General features: G+C 36.7%; 1 protein-coding gene across 1 annotated transcript in view; it reads left to right on the top strand.

The window, feature by feature from the left end:
• LOC124159281 (protein-tyrosine sulfotransferase) overlaps positions 1-16,929 on the top strand; it is a 463,126-nt gene that overhangs the window by 40,259 nt on the left and 405,938 nt on the right. Inside the window, exon 2 of the mRNA XM_046534986.1 lies at positions 4,994-5,080. The gene's annotated coding sequence lies outside the window, so the exon portion shown is untranslated. The remainder of the gene's footprint in view (positions 1-4,993; positions 5,081-16,929) is intronic.

Here is a 16,929-nt window from a genome sequence, read left to right as displayed (position 1 = left end):
AGAGTGTAGTTAAGGAAATACTGCTGTTGGAATAAACGGGATATTTTATGAAAATAATTTTGCAATGCCTCGGAAAATTATTTATTTTATTTCTAGCTCTCCTTATTCTTATCAAGAGTACCCAATAATCGTATAAAAAGAACTAAGAGTAATGAGAAATCAAAGTTTAAATAGTGATCATGCGACGTGAGGTGATGAAACTCGATGAATGGGCACACTTCCGTAGACTCGTTTACTTAGATTATAGGCTGCCCGAAATCGAAGCAGTATTCGTTTGGAAGCTTAAATTGAAGTTGGCGTAATAAAACCTGTAGTGTGATTCTCAGTTATAGATTTCAGCGTCATCGATTTACGTCATGCATAATGCCATATGCTCACCGTCATCCAAATCAGTACTACCAACAGCGTATGAATTGAATTTCGCGTCAGGTAATTTGATTGGAAGAAAAGAATTTAAAAATTCTATGGATGTGATCTGCAGGGAAATGCAAATCCTTCCAAAATTCTCATCTTTATCGAACTTGACTCGCGGCTGAGTTTTAAGCCACCGAGGGCGTCTATTGGGTTGCGAATGGTAGTTCGACCTGTAGATATATACGTGAGCTGCGATATAAGCAAGTTTACTTGCTTAATAAGCAATCGTGGACAAAAAGTGACTGGATTTCAAGGTTGTATGGGTCTATCCTTGTGTAGTATAGGCAATCTAAATGATATATAAATCCTGTGTAGATGCCGTGCCTTTACGAAGGGAGGCCGCCAATATTTATGCGTCCCATTACCCGGGGGATGAGGGCGGCGGCTCTTTTTCATATGAGTGAAGGTGGAGACCTCTGTGGTCAGTGCAGCGACACTTATTTCTCTGCATGCATTAACTTTAACGGCCGTAGTACTGCGATGTGGAAGGCAAGGGGAAACCACCACATTATTATCTCGAAGAGTGGCAGCTACTCCAATTTTTTAAATATCAGACTTGATGGAATTCTCTCAGGTAAAATATTCCGGAAGTAAGCTAGTCCCCCATTCGGATCTCCGGGCGGGGACCACCCGAGAGGGTACATCGGTCGACTGTGAAAAATTTATGAGGATAAGGACATGGAGCGTGAGATCACTGAGGACCTGCGTCAGGCTAGAAAACCTTGTGGTGGAAATGCAAAGATTGAACCTCGACGTGCTAGGAATCAGCGAAATGAAGTGGCCTGAAGAGGAAGAATTTTGGAGTGGAAGCTATGGGATTATGCACCAGGACCTCCAAACGTAAATGCAGGGGTTGAGATAATGCTCAGAAAGTGTGCCGTAAATCGTGTGAAATGCTCCCTGCAGCCCAATGAAAGAATAGTTGTGGTAAAGTTAGAGACTAAACCGGTAGAATTTGTAGTGTTATAGGTTTACATGCCTACGACAGACTACGAGGATGAAGTTGAAGACGTCTACGATGATATCAGGGAAGTAATTAAACAGGTAAGGCGTGAACAAAACCTTATTGTTTACGGTGATTGGAACGCTGTCGTCGGCGAAGGTCAGGATGAAAGAATAACTGTAAAATATGCATTAGGAAATTTAAATGTAAGAGGAGATAGGCTCCTGAAGTTCTGTACAAAACACAAATTAGTGGTTGCCGACACGTTTTTTGAGAAGCACATGCGAAGAAGATTGCATGGAAAATGCTGGGAGGCAAAAGAATATTTCAACTAGACTATATTTTAGTGGAGAAGAGGTTTAAGAACCAGATGAAGGACTGAAAAAACTACTAACAAGTAGCAAGCGTAAATGTATAACACTATAAACTAACGTTTTTTAAATAAAATTTGTTTTGCGTATTTACATAGATATGAAATAATTTTCAACGAAATATGGAGAATCCGCGCTATGCTGGAGTTATTTTTTCTAGTTCTCACGAAACATTAGGAGTAAACTCTTCAGACATCATGATTGAAAATAAGATAACAAGAGTGTATTTTTCACTTGCGTGAAAATAAACCGGCGCTGTAAAAAAATACTTTCTTTAAAAGCTACTGATGGTTTTTAAGATTATTACCTGATAGAGGTATTAATGGTAATTTAATTTAAACAATTCAGTCTGTTTTTTATAGCTTCAATTCCAAATTCTTTCACACATTACCGCTTTGTAAGCGATGCAAGTTAAATTCGGAGTCTTTTTAAGTGATCCGTCGCATTCATGTTGTTTCATCTGCAACAGGGGTGTTCAAGGAGTGAGTGAAACGTGTATTTCAGTCCAGCGGCTGAATAATTGTGAGATAGTGCATTTTCTTGATCTTACGCGGCGGTGCGTGTGGGCGTCTTTCAATGAAGATAATATGAGCAAAATTGTCGAAAACGAGCTAAAGAAACGGAGCGGACCTATTAGGAGCGTAATGGGATTTTGTAGCCTACGGGGTTCCATCTTCGTAGTCTCTTTTGGTTAACGTTGCCTCCTCTCCATTTTTTAGATGATAGGTTTTTCAGGTGTTCTGTACAGCATAGAACGAGTTATCTTAGGAAAATGGTCCGGGACCGAGAAACAGGTACGCCTTTTTTTTTTTAGTCGTGTGCTGTTCTCGCACTGTTTCGGTTCTCTAGATTTTTTTTGGCGACTCGGTGTAATGAGGCATAGGGAGATGATATTCGCCGCTTGTGGCTTTTATGATGCATCTCATTAGCTGAAAAATTTACCCTTCATAATGTTTTTATTTTACTTTTACATCCAGTGCCTAAGGCCCTGAATATCATGAGGTTTTATTCTCCTGAAATTTAAAAAAATTCAACGTTTTAATCGGTATTATTCTTTCATTGTTTTCAGGGAAACTCAAAGAAGATTTGTATTAATACTCGAGGAAACCTTGTATGATCCATTGTCGTCCTCATTTACATCGTGTTGTGTGTTGTTTGGTCTTCTGTGACATCGAAACTGAGTTGCCAAGGAAAGATTTTCGATACCAGATAAATGTTTTCATCGTTATGATTAATTATCATTTTCCTTTGATCTCGTGTACGTAAATGACATAAGGGATGGAAGTACTGATCGAATAGCGTGTCATTGAAGGATTCTCCCTTTGCCTTCATTATTTCCGCGGAGTACCTTCCTCATATCTAACTATGAGGAAGACTTAGAAGAGATTTAGACTAACAGAGGATGATCATCCATGGAAAGAAATTGCTCTGGGTAGGAATTTGTTCAGTTTGAAATTTTTGCTAAGACTGACGTTTTCCTTGTAGTTTTTGATATCTCGTCAATATGCATTTGTGGGTTTTAATTTTACTACTCTTTGTCTAAAAATGGCTATGAATGAGTTACCATAACTAGAAGGCTCCTACTGCTGTGTAAACAGATTATTCTTTGTGAAATATTTCTAAGTTTGAATCATATATGAAAAAGGATAAGATTTTATTTTTAGTATATGTATTAGAAATGTTCTTTTTGTGTTGCTGTAATTGCTTATTTTTTTGGCGAAATTTAATGCCATTTAGTTGCTTCATTTATTTCTTAGTGAGTAAAAACGTGATATTTTGAGTACCAAAGGATATCAAGCCATTTAAATTGAAGAATGGTTGTATAAAAAATCTGTGTTTATTTACTTCTTTAAATGAAATCAAAGAGTTGAGGCCTCCGGCATCATAGATGTACGTAGTCGTTGCATGCTTCGTTGAATGATTTGCGTGTTTGTTAATATCTATGTTTAGAAATTACAGTATATTTGCTTAGTAAACAGTTGAAATAGATTGGAATTTTTGTTCCGGCTGAAAAAGTTCCGTCTTCTGTATTTGTAAACACTAAAATAGTCCTCACTATCACAATCGTTTCCGGGTAAAAGACGAAAAAAAAATTCAGACTGATTATATTCTATGCCTTCGGCTTACAAAGAACATTGGTGAGCCATTAAATATGCTCATGTAAATGAAACAATCTAGAATGTAAAATCTTGTTTAAAGACATTCTGGTATTTTTTTCCGGTGACAAATAGGCATTGTGTTTCGAGTTAAATTGCAATTTCATACTATAGGGAAAATGGAGATATTTTAATCGACTTTGATGCCTATTACTAAAGGTTTACTAGGATTGCGCATTCCACAGCGGTATAAAGTTAAACGGTTATGCAATTTCGAAGCCGATCATTATATACGTTAAATTGAGAAGTAGGTTTTTAAAATTTTTACTTTAATGTTTCATATTTGCGATCGATTTTGTCTAAGATTCGTTATCATTTTCTGACGTGTCGATTCACCGAGAAAATTGGTCGTCAATAGTTAAAAAAATTACGGAGAATTTTTGCAAAGTTGCATGCGTGTGTGCGTATCTCTTATCATTTTAATAAAACTCCTAAAACACTCCAATCATTTCACTCGTTTTGTCATGAAAGGCTGCGTTAAATTATTTCGGGAATAACGGTGCAATATCAGTAAGAAAGGTTTTCTGGTAATTTTGGGATCCCACATACACTTTTGAATATTATTATTTGATTAAACCTTGCAAGAATAGGGGAATGCTTGGCATCTTAACGTTATTTGAGGCGTCCCACTATGTAAGTACCTACATTTTCGGCGGGAACCCAACCGCCAGGGATGATTATGAAATTCACAGTAAAATATTTATAGGGCTGTTGAAGTATGTTTTTCGCTAGTGCCTCGTTTGGAAGCTGGTTTGATGACTTACCGATATTTTGCAATATTGGTTTCATAATTATCTGCCATGATTGAGGTCAATGGCCTTAATTTATTAATTTGACGGATATGATTGTGGTAATGTTTGTCTATTAATCATTATTTTATGTTTATATTTATTTCATGTATGAATTGTTTCATTCTTTTTATCCCAATTTTTTGATTCCCAATAGTTTTTTCGACAAGGAGATACTTTAACGCATTTTAATATGTTTTTGTTGAGTTGATTGTAATCGGGATTTTTGAATGCTTACGTTATTATGTTATGCTATATTTAGTGCCAAAGTAGTTTTCCGTACTTGTGCCTAGTTTTATGGGGTATTTTTGTTATTTTCAGGAATTTCATATTTTTATTGGGTGCTGTGGCTGTGCTGTACTTGAGATCATTCTATCAGTGAGATCATCTTCCAGTGGGATCATTACGGTATGTGTTTACAAATGTGAAGAATTTTTTACTAAATCGTTCAGCCGTTGGTCTTTAGTCACATGAAGCCAGCTAAGGTCACTATCCGTTATTTGGGAGTTTGAATTTCATTTAAATGAAAGCGGCGCGTTGAAAGGTTGCAATGTGTTGCTGAGTCAATGTTTGTGAATGGATTGCCTTAGCTTTAATTTGCATCTAAAAGCTTTGATGTGGAGGCGAAGAGTAGAAAATTCCGATGGATAGGTAAACTCCCGGCGGAGTTCATCGTTTCGTGAATTTTATGTTTATTTTCGCTGAGATTTTTGTAGAACTCCCGCTTGTCTTTGGTCATGCGTATACATGAATTTCCGATCTGGAGAAAAATATATTTTTTTTGCATATGGCTACTTTTCTACTAATACATACGGTTTACGTGACTTTGATACAGGTAATCTAAGCTACTTATTATTGCGCCGGCGCTATTTGTCGACTTGATTTTTATTTTGGGCATATTATCAGTCGTTAATTCGTATTCGTGAAGATAAAATGGATTGACCGTGTGAGTAACCATGAAGTGCTAAGGAGAGTGGGAGAAAAGAGAAGCCTCCTAAAAACATTAAGCAGAAGAAGGGACAACTTAGTTGGCCACATTTTGAGGCACGATGGTCTGATGAAGACTTTCGTTGAAGGACAAGTGGAAGGGAAAAAGGGCAAGGGACGGCCCCGAATGAGTTATATAGGACAGGTTATAAAGGATGTAAAAGAGAATAAATACGTAGCTATGAAGAGATTAGCGGATAGGAGAGAGAAATGGAGAGCTGCGTCAAACCAATATTAGGATTGGTGATTAATGATGATGAATTCGTATTCAAAGTTTTGAAGCCAGGTTTCATGCGAGTACCTTTTTGATCCCATATGTATGAGCGCAACCAATGCCGCCGTGACTGTTAAATGCATGGTGATACTTTTTCCTTGTATCATAACCTTTTTGTGTGTGCAAATTCTCGGGAAAATTGTATTATTATTATAATATTATTTTTCCTGGAACTGTAGTGGAAATATTTCCCTCGCTATGTAATCAAAGTAAATAGATTCAGGTTTTTCCTCCTCTGTTCATAATGTATGACATCAGCAGCAATGCATTGAAATGTTTCTTATAGCCGCGCGGGTTAATTTGACCTTGTTTTCTTAGAAAGTGCAATTATTACAATTATTAGTTTTCTTATTACAATGGGTTTTTTGTGGAAATTATTGTTACCATTCTCAAATTCTCTCCTATGAAGATTTCTTGCCTCAAAGCATTTCTTCTTTTCTAGGAGTGGCTATTCTACGGATTCAGGTCCATTGCTTTCCAATTCTTAGTGACGTATTCAGGTTTACGTAATTTTAACAAGTTGGGGAGAGTTCCCTATATTGTACCGGCTCCTAATTTGTACCACCTCGGTAAAACTGAAAGACGTGCAATCTTGAAAGTTCAGGAAACCATTGGTACAAATTAGGAGACCAGTTTCATAATTTGTACCACTTGCAGCTATGTATAAATTAAAATATATTTTGCATTTAACGATGTGACTTTGAGCATTTTATTATGGAATGCTATTCATTACGCCACGCTGAATAATATAAAATAATATCAATCACTGTGTAACTTATTATTTGAGCTACATAAAATAAAATGTAAAAAGTGGTACAACATAGGCACCTCTCTCCTACTATTCTTCTCTTTATCCAAATAATTTAAGGCAATGCTTCTCATCCCTCCCTAGTCTCACGATTTTGCTTGTTGTAAGTGAGGTAAATCATTCTTATTGTATTGTAAGTATATGTATTGCACTGGTTTCTCGATTCAATGACAGATTTCGGAGTGAAAAGTTATCGCTTTTGGGAGAAAATGTGTCCTCTTTGTTTCGTTTTTTGTTTTGAGAGAGGTTAACAATAAGGTTAACAATATTCTGTGGAAATTTATTAATTTAATGTTTTTTATATTGATTACTTTTCATGACTGGAGAAATACATCTACCGTCCGTGAAGAATTGTAGCCCGATGCCAATATGTTGCATTACTCACCCCTAGCAATCCATCCAACTTACAGTTTTATTGGATGACTTTAATTATTAATCGATTAATGCTGGAAGTCGTTTGTATTTAGTATCTTAGTTCTTTGGTCCTCGAAAAAAATCAAACTTTTGGTCTCAGAATGTAATTAATCATAACTGTCGTCAGCGAAGCATTTGTGGTCGGGGGTGTGCTACCATCAATCTGTTTCATAGAGGAGTCATCGGATCGAAGTGATGCTTTAATCCAAGTCCCGAAATGGCGTGTAAAATATTAATAAAATGATACGGTCTGTTGCCTAAAGCTGTATTACGATACAACAATAATCTTTAAAAAATGCGCGCGGTCGCGGCCGTTACTCGCTCGAAAACTTTACTTGGCGGAACAATTTCATCCTTTTTTTTTTACCTTTTTTCAGTATTATTTGAAGTTATTCCTTGCCTTAAATAAAAAAATAGTAAGTTGATGAACATATCGTCAAGTTCAGTGTAAAAATTACGTTCTCGCTGCTGTGAGCTTTGAAATTCTTATTTTCACAGCTCAGATGTATTTATTTCTAAGCTCGCTATATATTTCAATTATTAATTTCCTTCTATCCATGAGAATGGCTTTTATGAGCCTACTGAATGTGCGTAAATGGATTCTCGAAACTTGATTGTGCGGTATGTGTTTTTAAAACTGACGTTGTTTCCTGAAACTGCTTACCATCCCCAATGCGGTCAATTTAGATATTACCCGAAAATTCTTAAATTCTCAAAACTAAGTGTATATACATTTCTAATGAATCTTTGTCCAAAATAAGGTGTTACAAATTACATATTTCGATTAGTTTATGCCTTTTATTTTTGCAGGTACATATATCATGTCGTACAGAGTGGTGTTGAATCTGACTTTTTTTAGTTTGTATTTCCTGGAAATTTTTAAATTTCTGGTATCAGATTTGGAGGAGCTCAACGCAGTTTGATTTTCGGGAACTCATTGGTATTTGGCGTCACAGGAACTTCGGCTTCATGAGAACCTTTGACAAGATTGCCGGCTCCAGAAACTTTGCGGTAGGGAATGTTAATGAGACCATGAATCATAATGAAGACCCTCATGTAAGGGAAGAATGTAAATGGATTCTCATCCATTACCTTTTCTTGTTGTTTTTTCACTGCCCAATAAATGTCTGGAAAAAGATGGGTGGTCATACTTAGATATGATATCTTTGGTATTGTTCAATTATCCACCCGCATGCACTCGTTATCTCCATGTGCGCGTAATATGTATTCTAATGCAAGGAAGTATGGTAACAATTTTCACCGTAGAAATATCTCAAACTGAAATTTTTGCGTTTGCAAAATACTTATGGTAAAAAGATCGGGTGATTGATAATGCATTAGAAAATTTGCTTTAATTTTTAAGCAAAAAGTAAATGCCTAAGTATCTCTCAAAATCCTGGTATTTTCTATGCCTAGGTGTCTCTCAAAATCCTGAAGCCGTATATGGATCTATTTCACACCAATATTTATGCCTCTAATCTTTAGAACTGACATCTTGACTTCAACTAATGTTGTGAAACTCGTTAATATTCTATGAATTTACGTGTTTACTTTAATACCGAAAAATTTAAAATGTAGATTGTGGTGATATGTTTCATAACATTAATAATTATTCAAAGCAATCCAGGACTCGATTGGCCCGAAGCCAAGCCCCGACCGAATCGCACTTAATATTGATTTATAATTCCGTATTTATTTTACTTTTGATTCACCGAATTTACCCGCCTTGAAATTCTTTAAACGATCTTCACTTTCGTAATAATAGTGGTATTTCATTTAGAACGTGAATTTTAATTTAACCATTCTCGGAATGCTGTACTCTAAAATATCGAAAATGCTCAAAATATTTTAACGTCGCAGTTGATGGTGGAAATTTAATTTATTTTCCTTCGCGTAACTGTTTCCTTGACCCAGGTATTTGAAATATTTTTCTCTGTGTGACTGAACTCATGTTCAGTTGACTAATAAGAGGGAATATCCTGACAAATGTGTATCGTGATGCCTCAATTGAATATCTCTTATTCGCTGCAATTGCAATGTTCTAGATTATTTGCGAATGTTTTTTTCTCTTCTATAGTTAATTAACTTTTGACTATATGAAAAGAGCTTAGTTTTCCGAACTCCCTTTTTTTTCTTTACTGCCTGTGAGAGCTCTTTCTCTAAAAAAATCGCCCATATTTTTTTCTCAATATTCTGCTCTCTTTCCCCAACCTTTTACTTCTATCCCCCACTGTACACTTTACTTTCTTATCCATCTTTCTTTATAGCTTATGTTCCTCATCCGTCTCCGTATCAATCCCTGAAAAAATCCTCATATCGTATAATCCTCTTTCCTCAGAGACCAAGTTTCAGAACCATTCCGTGCCACGCTCAGTATTAGTTTGGACTTCTCTCTTTTCTTTTGAACCTTTTCTTTTCGATTGGCAGTCCAAGTCCAGTGTCGAAAGGATTTTCTGTTGGCTAATCCTTCGATTGCGTGAGAGATTAGTTCTCGATCGTCCATTTTTTAGCCATATCCTTCGACAGCTGAAATCCCAGTGGCGACGTTGATTCCAGCCTAATGCCAGCTGCAAACTAATCGCTGGAAGGTTATTGAGGGCTCCGTTGTGCACTTTCAGCAGCTTTGAGGGAGCAAATTTCTCTAGCGACACACAGTTGAAGCTTGAAGCGTAGGATCTTCGGTGAAATATGTGGTAATCCGGTTATTCCTCGCAAATATACTTTCCCGGGGAATTCCAGAACATTTCACGATGTATACACATTTACCAACCCTGTGAAAACGTTGGGCAAGGATCGGTATATCTACGTTTTGTTTGTCATCTCATAAAATTTTTCAGCATGGGCAAAACTGGACTCATCACTATTATTTGGAACCTTTAAGAGATAAATATTTTTATAATAATAGGTATCGCACATCTGCTTAATCGAAACATTTTTATTATCATATGGACTATTTTTAATCGATGTTATTATTTTCAGCTCATTTCTCACTCTTTAACCTGGATGTGTAATTCATATTAACGTTGCTCCGTAGATTTGAAATCAGGAAGTACCGTTGTTCATGATATTCATGACCAACTGTTTTATCGCCCTGACTATATCTTCAACCAAAGCCAAAATGCGGTCTTTTATTCGAGATTTTTACCCTGGTCAAAGATATTTTGGGGGTCATTAAAAGTTTTTTTTCACACTCTATTTCTATACTTTTGCCTTTTCGTTTTATGCTAGTCGTTTCTAGAGTTTTTTTTGGGTTCTTTGGAGGATACTGAGCAACTTGGCCAAAAGTCCCAATGTTCAGCTCTATATATTTCCAGATTTTAATTAGCAGTTTACTTCGATTTTATATTTTTGTTAATTTTATTATAATTGAATGGTAAAGGTCATCTCTATCGAATCCTCAGGAAATATCATTTCCCTCTTTGGATTATACCTATGAGTTTCCAAAATACTTGGGATTTCAAGACTCCCATTTCTCTGCCGCCTCGTTGAGTCTGGATGGAAGTTTTAGAATATCATCCGACAGTAAAGAGGTGAATTGGGAAAATTCTTAGAAAGGGCTCAGGAGCGAATGATTTAGTCCTCGAAAAAAAGTATTGCAAAAACATTTTTACTTTCATTCCGGTTTTTGTAGGTTAGTATTGTAAGTTGTGAGTCAATGCAATAGTTATAAATCAGACCGATTCCCTGTAGAATTTCCTCAATTAATTGTTTCACGGCTATTATTTATTATTTTTAATGGGACTTTTTCTCCCCTTAATTCTTTTATGCTCAAGTTACCCATATATGAGCTTTCCGTGATAGCTTTTTAAATATCCAAGGTAGTAATGTATCGACTCGAAATGTAAGTTTGTGTCCTTAGTGTACAGTATTTTTTTCACAAATCCATAATAGTTTCAAAGCTAACAGTTGTCTGTTAATCGGAATGTATCTCTCCTTAATCTGTGTACGCTATAGTTACCCTTAAACTAGTTTTCCTTATTATAGTTTTAAATAGCCATGCTGCTGATGTATTGGCTTTATGCTATTTGTACGTAGTGTAGAGTATTTTTCTCCAACCAGAATATTAGTGTTCCTGTTATCAATTATTTCCGCATTAGATTTTGTTTGGTGTTCACCATCATGCAAAATTTTTAGCTCCTGGATGTGAAAGTATTCCTGAAATTTTACTGTGAAAATATTTAAAAAATGAGAAGTGAACTTTCTGATGGTAGCAATTTGAAACACCTCGGTATGTAAAAGATTCAAATTTAGTGCGGTGTGGAAGTTGCGTCCTCATTTCGCTCCTTAAAATAGTGCTATTTCTCTTGGCCAATTAATCAGTCATTATTTCCTGTGATTCTTTAATCGAAGTCTCTAAAATCGTTATTATTTAATAAAAAATAATCATCTTTAATCTACACAGTAGTTCAGTTTTCAAAGTGGCCACCGTACTTTGGTGGGTTAATGTTGTAAAAAATATGTGAATTTCGGTGTACTGAAAAATCTTATCATAAGTCTTACAATTAAATTAGTTTTCATAGTTCCTTACAATTTTTAGAATACTTCAGGCTGCAAAATAAAATATTGATACTCAAAAATAGTCGGGGTTTACTTTGACGTATCGCTATGAAAAGTATTATCATCATAGTTAAGCTAATTGCGTGATGCATTTTGCAAAAAGTACGCATCAATGATTCCTCTAAGAGTTAATTAAAGTCCGTTGTTTGTGGATGTAGGATAGAAATAGTGACTCGCCCTGTTGTCGAAATATGACGTAATCCGGTGAAAAATTGTTTGCATAGTATCTCACTATTATATTCAGCGGCTTTTGAAACCTAGGCACTGACTTCAGGGGCTCTTCATTTCTCTTCGGTGCTTTATATTTTTTTCTGGAAATATCTCGTTAAAAACACAGTTTGGTATTGCCTGAAAATCGAATAGGATCCTCCCGTCCAAACTCGAACCATGAAACTCCAGCCTTCTGGCTCGAGGCTTTATCACAGTCTATAGACAATAACAGAGTATAGACGTAGTCTCTTTCTCCTGTGATACTACGATATCTGGTTTGATGATTAGAAATTTAATTCACGGCGTGCATTGTTGTCTGGATACTAGATCTGGCCATTTGGGAATCCAGTTTGCCATTTGGGGTGATTAATTTTTCTCCCTCCATTCAGGAGAAAATCTTTATGGCGGCCGGGGCTGCGTAGTAAGGCCCTCCTCCCTCTCATGAATCTACCTTTTATCCCGAGGGATTCGGATTTTTTTATTTCCTCCTAACTTTCGAATGCACGTGATCGAATCCCCTGGCCTCGGGCTGATCGAAAATGGAAAGCCGGAAATAATTGGAGTTCGCTGCTCTTTCGCTGTCGCCACCCATCTGGGTCTCCCATCTCCCATCTTTGCCACTCGCCTGCGGAAGCTCTTAGTTTTGGAAACACTTCCATTCGATTAATTGGTACTCTGTGGATTTTCCTAAGGTATGTATGTGAGCGTGCGATGAATATATTTTTTGGCGTCCGCGTTCCTAAGGCCTGACTATTGATGTTTATATACCGGGCGATTCTCAATTTTTGATCAGCGATCTGGCGTTAACTGCGTTACCGTTTTGAATGTTTTTTTTCCTTAACCGCCTTCCCTCTTCGTTGACTACTCTTCTATTTTTTAACAACTCTCCCTCCCCTCTGACTAGCCAATTATTTTTTTTATCAGTTTACAAGTTTGCAAAACGGAAATATTTTCCTCAATTTTGTATGACTTTAATATCAGGGATGAGTGAGTTTATTTTTCAGGAATCAAATAAGGTAGTAGGACTCAAGTGTAGCCGTGCGCCGTCTGTCGTGTTTGGCTTTGTGGCATTGATGACGCAATTTTATTTGAGAAAGACCCTTAGCTTGTGTTTCGTAGCAAATACGCCTCTGTGAATTACCTCCTTCTCGTTAAATGCCGTATGTTATCAAACGTTTTCCTCCCCTAATTTCGCAAAGTCACTTGCAACCCTTTTGCGACACCCTTACTCCTTTTCGGTATCGGTAATAGTCAGTTTCTATCAATTAGTTGGTTTTATCGAGGATCTTAGTTTTTTTTACAATTAGAGTTATAGACTTTCCTCGTTACAATCCGCATTTATTTGCTATTCGGTAGAATTATATTAGTTTATCTCAGCTCGACGTTAAACGAAATACTTCAAATAATAAAAGAATAAAAATGGCCGTTGTCGTTAATAATTGCCGTGCAATGAAAAATTATCTGTTCCATAAATTGAGCTACGAACCCTTGATCGATGTGATATTTGGAGTAGGCGATATTCAATTTATTTCCTTTGCGCCATGAGAAAAGGGTAGGGAAGGAAGGGTGAACAGAAACGCGGAATCGGCGGTAGCCTCCTCATGACGAAAGATACCAAGGAGACCACTGCTTAACGTGGCAACCAAAGGGCATAATGTTGTGCTAGAAGTGCCGCCATATAACACTCAAGAAGGGTACGGGCTACCTTTGAATTATCTCTACCATCGCCTAGATTTGAACCCGGGTCCACCGTCTATTAACTCAACACATTAGCCGCCACACCAACCGAATCCCCAAGAACCCTTTATTTTACTGGTCATCACGAGAGAGCGCGGATCGCTGCAGTTTTCACGATCTTAAATTCTCATGGTTACCTAGTGGTGATTCATAGTCCCACTAGTTTTACCCATTTGGTCAATCGAGTTTAAAATGTCCGTCGTGTTACCGTGCAATGGCAGGTTATGCTTGCGTAGTGATGATGTCGTGTCTTTAAGGTACCGAAAGCGTGCTAAATTTATGAAACAACGTCGTTCATTTCGCTATATCCGAGTAAACTTACTGCTCCATGCTGCACTCGCGAAGTGATTCCTATTAGTATATTATTTGACCAAACATTCGCAGGAATTATTGTTATAAATGATGATAAATGAGGAAGGAATATCGAATTTGTCCTCGACATTTCTAACGCCTTTAATATCTCCGTGGAGAATCAACAATTAATCTGAAGTCCTACGATAATTAGCAGGGAGTAAAATGCGTTTTGTCATTTTTAATTTTGTTTCTGTTCTATTTGAGCACTGTCCGATTAGTTAATTATTAATGAAATATTGTTATTTTAAAAATGCCTTTCCGGTATCGCGGTTATCAATTTATGCCTTGCCGGTCCTCAAATTTGCTATTTTTAAAAGAGATATTCTTTTATGTTTCCAGAAAAATTTACAGACTGCAATGTACCTTTTGTAAAGTGGTATCGTAGGTTTGCTACCTTGCTCATGCTGGCTGGTTCTCGACACAAGGGTCGGACCCACGTAATACTAGAATTCCATTACATTAGGTAACTTTAATTTCTTCGGGATGGAGGTGGTTCGCATGTTTCCAAAGCCATTCCTAGCCACTTCGTGTTTTAACGTGACATAATGACGCGGGCTCTCTTTCGTCTGGCTCCTGCCCTTCAACCTGTCTGGCATGGGTGCCAATGGACGAAGCTACTACTCCCACAAGCCCAGCTTCAATGATGATTGGAACGTGCGGGCCCCTCCTCCTAAACTCCAAGGTTTTAGTCCAAGGGAAGAGGGAGAAGCCTCGATGAAAAATTTATTCGGCGCAACGTAAAGCTTTTAAGTTGATTCGTTTTCAAGATTGAGAGCTTTACTAGAGGCATCGCAGGATCATGGCAACGGAACTAGTCTATCGTGGAGACTGATATACGGACTAATGGCTTTGTAATTATCCACAGTGGCATCACGTGCTGGACAATGAGGAGGTGATGGTGTTAGAAGCAGGTGATTAGTTGAAGGAGACGGATCTTCACTTTTGTTGACGGAATACCGTAGTAACTTTTAGATATTCGTCGGAAAAATGAAGTATTTGTCCATGAAATCCATTAAAAAACCTTACGAAATTTGTTATTTAGACTGTCAGTGAAAACATTTGATCTTTCTACGTTTCGTTTATAGAAATGGAATTTAAAAATCCGATTTTTTGCATGGAATGTCATGGCTTATTCGGTCTTTATCAATGCATAGAATACATATGGAGTATAACTGTAATATAAATATGGCAATCTTATTTTTTTATATTTGCTCTCATGGCATATTCATTCTTATCAAAGCGCAAAATAAATGTAGAGTTTTGAAAATATAAATTTGGCAACTCATCACGTTACTTTCGAGGCTATTAGGTTATTAACTTAGCAACTATGGTGGAAACGAGCTAGTTTAATGAAACATTCGCTTCAGTCGGCTCAAAAAGCTTGAAAAAGTGTTCATTTCAAAACATTTGCACCGACTTGTCAACATCATATGAATCCTAATTTATGTACATGTCCTAATTTAATATATGGGGTATAAGTTGTTTTTTTAACTGCTCACTGCGCAATTCACAGCCGTGGCGGAGCCTTTTGGGTGAGTTTATTTAATATTAGGCTTTAGGAAATAGTTGAATTTATTTAGTATAAACTTATTCAGAACTAATTAATCCAGCTTGTTGCTTCATTTTCAAAATTCAATACCAAAAAATGTTATTTTACTATAAATAGTGAACTTCAAATCAAATCAAATTTGGCGAAAAAATATCTTTCTTAAAATGAGAAAGGAAAATTACTAAGGGTAATGCCCAAAGTGTGCCTCAGGCAAACAGTCTACTGGCTTTCCACTTATTTTTGGCGGGATTTGTAAGCCCTTTCCCTTAAATGTCTTTTCACCGTTGATAATGATGCTGAGTTTAATGAAACCGGATGGTGAAGTAACAACTTTCAGTCTTTGACTGCTTCTACTAACGATTGGGGTTATTCTGCAGTCGGGGCTCTCTTTCTTCCTTTTAGTGAGGCCAGTGGTTAAGAAATGGCTCCTCCATTGTAGTTAGCCTTTTAGGGTAACTAATTCTCTCTTGACACCACATCAGTTTCAAATAGGGGTTGATTAAATATCCCGGACTCACACTAGCATTTTAGTGGTCAAAAGTTCCATATAGTTATGGGTAGTTGAGAGGAAATTATTATGTGATTGGTGTACAATTGCTATCCTTCCTTTATCTGTTTCTTCAGCTGAATTCGAAGCTTGATTTAATTGAAAGGGAATTCAAGATTCAAATTATTTTTACGCTGGTGAGCCCTCCCATTATTTCGGATTCGCAGTAATCCGAATGCATCGCACATACGGTTATATTTGTTGTGTATATGAGCAGAAAAAAGTGGATTTAACCTAGGAATAAAACTCTTTACTCTTCTCGGTGTTTGTTATTTCAGCGCAAAAATGTTCGATGTCCCTATGGTCGTTGCATGTGTATATCCTAATTACGATCCGAATTAATAAAGTTAAATAATTTGAATAAATACGATTAATCCTTTATGTATCAAATGCATAGTGCGCTGGGTATCAATGATAGAATTGTGAGTGCATCTTTGTTGGATCTTAGTGATTATCATCCTAACCTTTTCACAGAAACTGTTCAATAAATCATTTAAATTTCGACAAGAATATATCATCAATGTTAGTTTTTTTCATTTTACGTTATACGAAAGGAGCCACGCGTTCAAATATTCCGCACGTAGCCTTATTAGAGTTTTGAAAATGTCCTCTCGGATTTTGGAAGAGGAAAACAAGAGACACACGGGAATATTGTATTCCAATCAGTTTATGTACTTAAAAAATAAAATATTTCTGAAACGTTTGCATACTAAATTATCGTTCGAACGCGACGGACATATTTAATATTATTTGGACGGCTGGACACATGTCAGCGAGCTAAGTCCTTGCGTGTCGAGTGTTATCTGCTCAATCGCTTAAA

Source organism: Ischnura elegans, chromosome 5, assembly GCF_921293095.1.
Source record: "Ischnura elegans chromosome 5, ioIscEleg1.1, whole genome shotgun sequence".
Classification (NCBI taxonomy): Eukaryota; Metazoa; Arthropoda; class Insecta; order Odonata; family Coenagrionidae; genus Ischnura; species Ischnura elegans.
Note: the sequence above shows the minus strand (reverse complement) of the source record. Positions and strands in the feature narration are given on the sequence as shown.